This window comes from Podarcis bocagei, assembly GCF_964188305.1.
Source record: "Podarcis bocagei genome assembly, chromosome: 7".
NCBI classification, from domain to species: domain Eukaryota; kingdom Metazoa; phylum Chordata; class Lepidosauria; order Squamata; family Lacertidae; genus Podarcis; species Podarcis bocagei.
Genome location: NC_138132.1, coordinates 82,520,931 through 82,529,624, shown reverse-complemented (window position 1 = coordinate 82,529,624; position 8,694 = coordinate 82,520,931). Strand labels below are relative to the sequence as shown.

The following is an 8,694-nucleotide window of genomic DNA, read 5'->3' as shown; positions in this document are numbered from 1 at the left end:
TGGCGGGAAGGTAAACGGCATTTCCGTGCGCTGCTCTGGTTTGCCAGAAGCGACTTAGTCATGCTGGCCACATGACCCAGAAGCTGTACGCCGGCTCCCTCGGCCGATAAAGTGAGATGAGCGCCGCAATCCCAGAGTCAGCCACAAGTGGACCTAATGGTCAGGGGTCCCTTTACCTTTACCTTTTAAGCTAGTGGCCATCACGGACCCTGTGGAAGGGAGTTACACAGTTTAACTGTGCGTTGCGTGAAAAAGTCCTTCCTTTTATCCATCCTCAAGTTCCCACCATTCATCTTCATTGGATGTCCACAAGTCACGAGAGAGATCGAGGATGGCTTTTCATGTCTGTCGTGTCGTCTCTTGCACGCCTTTTCTTGACGCCAAAATGTCCCCAACTCTGCGACCTTTCCTCGTAAGGGAGCCGCTCCATCCCCTTGATTGATTTGGCTGCCCTGTTCTGAACCTTCCTCAATATCCTTTTTGAAGTGAAGTGATCAGAACTGCCCACAATATGGCAAGTTTAGATTCACATGGGCAGTTTAATTTTGAGTTCCTTTTCTAGTGATCCCTGGAGCATGGACAACATCCTGGCACAAGACTCTTTGGGGGTTGTGCTATTCCTTTCCTCACTTTCCTGGGTGTTGACTGAGCCCCCTGTCTCTTTGGGACCACACTGCAAGGGGGTCTGTCTCCCTCTTCCAGCTTCTTTTAATTCAGAAGTTGGGTGGCATTGGTTGAGATTCCTGCATTCCAGCAGGTTGGACTGGATCGGGCATAGGCAAACTCGGCCCTCCAGATGTTTTGGGACTACAACTCCCATCATCCCTGACCGCTGGTTCTGTTAGCTAGGGATGGTGGGAGTTGTAGTCCCAAAACATCTGGAGGGCCGCGTTTGCCTATGCCTGGACTTAGATGACCCTCGGGTGTACCTTTCGAACTCTGATTCTCTTCTTCTCCCCTACTCCCCTAAGGCAGAAGAGGTGCATCTCTCTACTTCTGTTAAATCCTTTGAAGACAGGTTGCAGCCTCAGCAAAGGTGGCATTTTTCCATCTCCGCCATATTAAGCAGTTGGTCCCTTACCTCTCTCGCCCTGATCTGGCCAGTGTGATCCATGCAACGGTCACCTCCAGGCTTGATTATTGTAACTCAAGGGCTGCCCTTGAAGCTGACCCAGAAACTCCAGTGGGTGCAGAATGCCGCAGTAAGTCTCCTCACGGGGTCTCTGCCATGGGAGCATATTCACCCAGTGCTTTTCCAGCTGCGCTGGCTCCCGGTGGAGTACAGGGTCAGGTTTAAGGTGCTGGTTTTGACCTTTAAAGCCCTATGCGGCCTAGGACCCACTTACCTACGGGACCGCCTCTCCTGGTATGCCCCGCGGAGGACCTTAAGATCCACAAATGACAACACTTTGGAGGTCCCAAGTTGCAAGGTGGTCAGATTGGTCTCAAGTAAGGCCAGGGCCTTTTCAGTACTGGCCCCGACTTGGTGGAACGCTCTGTCACAAGAGACTGGGGCCCTGCGGGAATTGATATCTTTCCGCAGGGCCTGCAAGACAGAGCTGTTCTGCCTGGCCTTTGGTTTGGTCTCAGTCTGACCCTGATGTTTCCCTCCCCTTATGGTTTTGATCTATGGGTTACTTTCAAAATGAGGCTGCATTTTAAATAGCATTTTAACCTGTATTTTAAATTAGTTTCCTCCTCCCCCCCCCATTATGTTTTTAGTGTAATTTTACTGGTGTTAGCCGCCCTGAGCCTGGCTCTGGCCAGGGAGGGCGGAGTATAAATAAAATTTATTAATATTATTATTATTAGTGAATAGGTGGCACAATTTTTAACCTCATCTCCCCCCCCCCCGAGAAAGGCACATGTCACGTTAATTCTCGCACCTGCATCTCATTTGTAGCAAAGAGCAGCTTGGGAATAATTAGGCCTGATGGGTCGTCAACACATCTAATTAGAAAGGACCCCGGTGTCTTCAACATTCCAGTAGCTCCGTTGGCGCCCAGAGACGGGCCCACCGACAACTCGCTGAAACTAGGCATTGCAATTGGAGCCGGCCGAGGGGAAGGGGCGGCATTCCCTGGCAAGGAGCTCCAGAGGGGCTTGTCAATCAGCTGCTAACTCTGCCTCTGTCAGGAGCTGCTCTCTGAGAGATCCTAGGGAAGCCAGCCAAGCCCAGTGGCCCGGGGTTACCTCTCGGCGTTCTTCCTAGGGAAGGAGGCTGGCTGTTTGCTTCTCTGAGCCGTGGAAGAATTAAATGGGTGATCTGGGTGAAGGCTCCCTAAAATCTCTGGCGAAGGAGGACATCCGATGTGAAGCGGGGCAAAGAGGGAAGGGGTGAAACTTCTGAGCTCCCTCTTACTAATTTAAGGCTCGCCAGTTGGTGTTTTCATTGATATTTTCTTAAACTCAAGCTTGGCCAAAGTGGAGCAGGGATCGCATTTAAGCAAATATTGGCTCATTCGATCTTATTTTTCTGTTAAGCTACAAATGACTAGTTGAAAGTGTCCTGGGCTTTGTTACTTTCCGTGAACTCTTTTTCCAGAGTGCCTTAAGGGAAGAGATGTAGTAGCTCTGTGACATGCAGAAGGTGCCAGGTTCAATCCCTGGTAGAATCTCTAGAAAGGCACTCCCTGTCTGAAAACCTGGAGAGCAGCTGGAAGTCAGTGTAGACACTGCTGAGCTACATGGTTTGACTTAGCAAAAGGCATTTTCCTACGTTTTAAAATCAGCCCTTCATTCAGCACAATGAGGACTAGAATCTTGAGAGGGGGGAAACATAGCTTAGTTGGAGGTCACTTGCTTTGTGTGCAGAATGTTCAATCTCTGACATCCCCTAATTAACGGAGTATTTTTCAATTGCAAACAAGGTGAAAGGGCTCTTTTGGCCTGGGATTTTGGGCAGCAGCTGCTGGTCAGAGTTGGCAGCACTATTCTAGATGGACAAATAAATGCGAGTTGGTATAAGATTGTGTGTGTGTGTGTGTGTGTGTGTGTGTGTGTGTGTGTGTGATGTTGGTATAAGAGATATCTATCTATCTTATACCATCATAACATATTATATATATATATATATATATATATATATATATATATATATATATATATATATATATGCAGGTTTTGGTGTCTTCGGGTATCTTCCCGTGTAAGAGTTGGGGTGTCTAGGCGACGTTTCGACGAGGTCTCACTCGTCATCTTCAGGCTGGTGCTTTCGGCTTCTTGTTACTAGAACAGAGTTCTAGTAACAAGAAGCCGAAAGCACCAGCCTGAAGATGACGAGTGAGACCTCGTCGAAACGTCGCCTAGACACCCCAACTCTTACACGGGAAGACACCCGAAGACACCAAAACCTACATTCCTGTACCCGTGAAAATCTACGAAAGCAAATATATATATATATATATATATATATATATATATATATATATATGGGTGGGTGGCACTGTGGTCTAAACCACTGAGCCTAGGGCTTGCCGATCAGAAGGTCGGCGGTTTGAATCCCCGCGACAGGGTGAGCTCCTGTTGTTCAGTCTCAGCTCCTGCTCACCTAGCAGTTCGAAAACACGTCAAAGTGCAAGTAGATAAATAGGTACCGCTCCGGCGGGAAGGTAAACGGCGTTTCCATGCGCTTCTCTGGTTCGCTAGAAGCGACTTAGTCATGACCCAGAAGCTGTCTGCGGACAAACGCCGGCTCCCTCAGCCTATAGAGCGAGATGAGTGCGCAATCCCAGAGTCATCCGCGACTGGACCTAATGGTCAGGGGTACCTTTATACACACACACACACAGACACACACACACAATGATATCTTCCCATGTAGATTGACAAAGGAGTCAGCTTCTATCCATCTAGACATTACCCAGAATAGACCCATTGAAATGAACAGACTGAAGTTAGTCATCATGTCCATTAATTTCAGTGGGCTTATTCTGAGCAGGGCTCAGTTGATGGCAACGCTCAGTGTTAAACAACCGAAGGTCATGTTTTCAAGGTCTTCCAGTGATGGGCGTTTAGCTTAAACGGAGCTGCAGGTGGGTATGAGGCCCACCCACTCCAATAAAAGCCAACCTTTGGCGACCACCTCATTTTACAGCGGCCACAAGACATTTGCTGCAGCCCGTGACATCATCCCTCTGTTTGGCCTTCCCTAATCCCCAGGAGACATCTCTGCCCCCGACGCGCCTTGTTGTGTCTTTTATTGCGGGTTATAAAACCAGATTTGGTTACGGGGATGGGGCTGAAGAAGAGGATGGGGGCAGTGGAGAATGCTGCCTGTGTTGGAGAGGCCTGGCTGGTGGGACTTGCAGTAAAGCCAAGGCAACACGATGACCAAGTACAACAATGCAATATCAATATAAACTCTATATAGTCTATATGGAACATTGAACAATATGAGAAACCAAATAAACAGAAATCTTACAAATCTCTGAAAGTCACTAAATGTGCACTCTTGATAGATTCTCTTGAAAACATAGAAACAAATAAACATAAGTCTTATAAGTCTCTGAAAGTCTTTGAAGACTATGCAAGTCTCTGAAAGAAGCAATAGGTCAGATTCTTATCTGATGAAAACAAGCCGTAAAGCTTTATGACGTCCAACGCTGCTGAAGTGGTCCACAAACAGACGTAGTGAACAGTGAGTTATTGTAAGTTACCATGTATATGCTGGTCATCGTTTCAATAATTCATTTGTAGTCTATGAAACATTTCTGTATCCTTCTGCTGTGCTGAAGAAGAATTCTACGAAACAGTGGGTATATCCAGAATCACTGTTCACTGCGTCTGTTTGCAGACCACTTCGGCAGTGTTGGACGTCATAAAACAAAGCTCTGTGTTTTCAAGAGAATCCATCAAGAGTGCACATTTAGTGACATTCAGAGATTTATAAGATTTCTGTTTATTTGGTTTCTCATATTGTTCAATGTTCCGTATAGACTATATAAAGAGTTTATATTGATATTGCATTGTTGTACTTGGCCATCGTGTTGCCTTGGATATTACTGATAATTGTTTGCAACACAGGGGTTTACAGTGGTACCCCGCAAGACGAATGCCTCGCAAGACGGAAAACCCGCAAGACGAAAGGGTTTTCTGTTTTGGAGGCGCTTCGCAAGACGAATTTCCCTATGGGCTTGCATCGCAAGACGAAAGCCCATAGGGAAATGCTGGCGGTCGGGAGCAAAGACTTTCGCCCACAGCCGGCCTTCAGAAGAGGACCTCTTCTGAAGGCCGGCGGGGGGCAAAAGTCTTTGCTCCCCCCCGCCTGCCTTCCCCCCACCTGCCCCGGGCGATCTTAAAATGCTGGCGGGCGGGAGCGAAGCGTTCGCTGCCGACCCCCAGCATTTTAAAATCTCCAAGGGACAGCAGAGAAGTCTCTGTCCCGGGGAGGTTTTAAAATGCTGGGGGTCGGGAGCATTCGCTGCCGACCCCCAGCATTTTAAAACGATGTTCCGAAGTGGGGAGGTGGGGCGGGAACATCTGCCCCAGCCGCCCCACTTCGGAACGATGTTCCGAAGGGGGGAGGTGGGGCGGGAACAGCTGCCCCATCCGCCCCACTTCGGAACGATGTTCCGAAGGGGGGAGGTGGGGCGGGAACAGCTGCCCCATCCGCCCCACTTCGGAACGCTGTTCCGAAGTGGGGAGGTGGGGCGGGAACAGCTGCCCCATCCGCCCCACTTCGGAACGATGTTCCGAAGGGGGGAGGGGGGGCGGGAACAGCTGCCCCATCCGCCCCACTTCGGAACGATGTTCCGAAGGGGGGAGGTGGGGCGGGAACAACTGCCCCATCCGCCCCACTTCGGAACGCTGTTCCGAAGTGGGGAGGTGGGGCGGGAACAGCTGCCCCATCCGCCCCACTTCGGAACGATGTTCCGAAGGGGGGAGGTGGGGCGGGAACAGCTGCCCCATCCGCCCCACTTCGGAACGCTGTTCCGAAGTGGGGAGGTGGGGCGGGAACAGCTGCCCCAGCCGCCCCACTTCGGAACGATGTTCCGAAGGGGGGAGGTGGGGCGGGAACAGCTGCCCCAGCCGCCCCACTTCGGAACGATGTTCCGAAGGGGGGAGGGGGGGCGGGAACATCTGCCCCATCCGCCCCACTTCGGAACGATGTTCCGAAGTGGGGAGGTGGGGCGGGAACATCTGCCCCAGCCGCCCCACTTCGGAACGATGTTCCGAAGGGGGGAGGGGGGCGGGAACATCTGCCCCATCCGCCCCACTTCGGAACGATGTTCCGAAGGGGGGAGGTGGGGCGGGAACAGCTGCCCCATCCGCCCCTCTTCGGAACGATGTTCCGAAGGGGGGAGGTGGGGCGGGAACAGCTGCCCCATCCGCCCCACTTCGGAACGCTGTTCCGAAGTGGGGAGGTGGGGCGGGAACAGCTGCCCCAGCCGCCCCGCTTCGGAACGATGTTCCGAAGGGGGGAGGTGGGGCGGGAACAGCTGCCCCATCCGCCCCACTTCGGAACGCTGTTCCGAAGGGGGGAGGTGGGGCGGGAACAGCTGCCCCAGCCGCCCCACTTCGGAACGATGTTCCGAAGGGGGGAGGTGGGGCGGGAACAGCTGCCCCATCCGCCCCACTTCGGAACGATGTTCCGAAGGGGGGAGGGGGGGCGGGAACATCTGCCCCATCCGCCCCACTTCGGAACGATGTTCCGAAGGGGGGAGGTGGGGCGGGAACAGCTGCCCCAGCCGCCCCTCTTCGGAACGATGTTCCGAAGGGGGGAGGTGGGGCGGGAACAGCTGCCCCAGCCGCCCCACTTCGGAACGATGTTCCGAAGGGGGGAGGTGGGGCGGGAACAGCTGCCCCAGCCGCCCCACTTCGGAACGATGTTCCGAAGGGGGGAGGGGGGGCGGGAACAGCTGCCCCATCCGCCCCACTTCCGAACGCTGTTCCGAAGTGGGGAGGTGGGGCGGGAACAGCTGCCCCAGCCGCCCCACTTCGGAACGATGTTCCGAAGGGGGGAGGGGGGCGGGAACAGCTGCCCCAGCTGCCGGGCTTCGTAGCGCTGCTGCGAAGCCGGGCGGGGGGGTGGGAACACCTTCTGAAGGCGGGCAGGGGGGCGAAAGTCTTTGCTCCCCCCTGCCTGCCTTCCCAGGGGCTTTTAAATCGCCCCGGACAGCGGAGAAGTCCTCCGCTGTCCGGGGCGATTTTAAAATGCCGCCCGCCAGCATTTTAAGATCGCCCGGACAGCGGAGAAGTCCTCCGCTGTCCCGGGGTTTTTTAAAATGCTGGGGGTGGGAAGAAAAGCCCTTGTCCCCCCCCCAGCCTTCAGAAGAGGTCCGGGGACAGACTGTCCCTGGACCTGGTCTGAAGGCGGTTTCCCTAGGAACGCATTAATTGATTTTCAATGCATTCCTATGGGAAACCGTGCATCGCAAGACGAAAAACCCGCAAGACGAAGAGAATTGCGGAACGAATTAATTTCGTCTTGCGAGGCACCACTGTAATTGTTTGATTACTTATTGGCGGGATTTGCAGCCAGGCCAGGCGTGAGGTGGATGTGCCTGTCGAAAGGGGATGAGTGGAAGATGGATCCCCAGAGCTGGCATCTATCCACCTATGGGGAAGGTCGTAGCTCAGCAGTAGGACACCTGCTTGGCATGCAGAAGGACCCAGGTTGGATCCCCAGCACCTCCAGGTGAGACTGGGAAGGATTCCCTGCCTGGTACCCTGGAGAGTCATTGCTGCCAGTCCGTGCGGACGATAATTGAGCTATGCGGCCCAACAATCTTAACTCAGTATAAGACAGCTTGTCTGTATTCCTAAGTCCTACTCAGAGCAGGTCCACTGAATGAATGGACCTACCTCACACAGCTGTTGTGGGGATTAAATCAGGGGCAAAGAGAAAACCGTGTACACCACCTTGGGGGCCTCTGGAGAAAACGGTGGGATTGAAATGCAAAAATAAAATAAATACAGTGGTGCCTCGGGTTAAGTACTTAATTCGTTCCAGAGGTCCGTTCTTAACCTGAACCTGTTCTTAACCTGAAGCACCACTTTAGCTAATGGGGCCTCCTGCTGCTGCCGCGCTGCCGGAGCACGATTTCTGTTCTCATCCTGGAACAAAGTTCTTAACCTGAGGTACTATTTCTGAGTTAGCGGAGTCTGTAACCTGAAGCGTATGTAACCCGAGGTACCACTGTAAAATAAAATAAAATAAAATAAAATAAAGCTAGCTGAGTCTATTAACTGCAGTGGGTTTGCTTGAAATCAGGCTAGCTTTGGGTACAGCCTGGAGTAATTCCCACTCCCCCCAAAAAGACACATTTAATATTCTCCCCACCCCTCGCTTTTCCAGCAATAAAAGGTTTACCTCAGAGCATCTCACATAAATAAGCACTGAAATAATAGTTCCCTTTCAGAGAGCCCTCCTTTCTCCCTGGCCTCACAGCCTCTGCTTGTTTTTGAGTCCTGAGGATCAATTGTTTGGCGTCTCTCAAGGGCATCAGAGTCTGGTGACTGGGTGAAAGCTAAGACCTCTCTGGCCAGGTTGCCAAATAACTGTTCCCCGGGATTGAGTTGCAGGACCTTGAATTCTGGACATTCTGCTTTCCGAGCCAGGCATTCAATTAGCGTATTAATTAGCTGGGTTGGGGGAGGGCAATGGAGTTGCCTTCACCTCCTCAGTGGATAGCAGGGTTGGGTGGGCTTGCTCCTTGGGTGTCGGTTTTCTCAGACCCTGCCCAATCCCAA

The 8,694-nt window shown here is 52.3% G+C and overlaps 1 protein-coding gene across 3 annotated transcripts in view; it reads left to right on the top strand.

Annotated features, from left to right (window-relative positions):
- Positions 1–8,694, top strand: part of LOC308591909 (protein-arginine deiminase type-2-like) — a 153,215-nt gene that overhangs the window by 110,773 nt on the left and 33,748 nt on the right. The window lies entirely within an intron of this gene.